The sequence below is a fragment of the Arachis ipaensis genome, chromosome B06 (genome assembly GCF_000816755.2).
Source record: "Arachis ipaensis cultivar K30076 chromosome B06, Araip1.1, whole genome shotgun sequence".
NCBI lineage: Eukaryota > Viridiplantae > Streptophyta > Magnoliopsida > Fabales > Fabaceae > Arachis > Arachis ipaensis.
Window position 1 is genome coordinate 4,036,248 of NC_029790.2, and position 497 is coordinate 4,036,744.

Here is a 497-nt window from a genome sequence, read left to right on the forward strand (position 1 = left end):
TTCGTTGATAAAATTATTTATTTTATCGATTTTTTTTTGGCATAGTTATTAACAACAAACCCTTTTTATCTTAATCTATTTTAGATATTATTAAATATCTTGTTGGAATTGGAAGTGAGAAAACTCTTGAAAATATCACAAGTCTATTTACAATGTTATTGAATTGGAAGTCGATGAGTTTTTTTTGCTGATGTGTCACTCATACATTGAATTTGAAAATTATTTTCTTAGGTGTCGTCATTAGAAATTTTTAAAATTTTATTTATAAATTATAAGTTATTTGCTTAGGTTGTTATCTTTTGAATTTTAAATTATTTGCTTAAATTGTTTTGCTTAAGTTGTTATTTTTTAAAATTTAAGTTATCTGCTTAGGTGGTTAGTTTTTAAATTTTTAAATATACTTTCTTAAGTTGTTAGCTTTAGATATTTACATAATTTATAAGGTTATTAATTTTTAAATTGTAATTAATTTTTTGTTTTTATTGACAAATAATAGA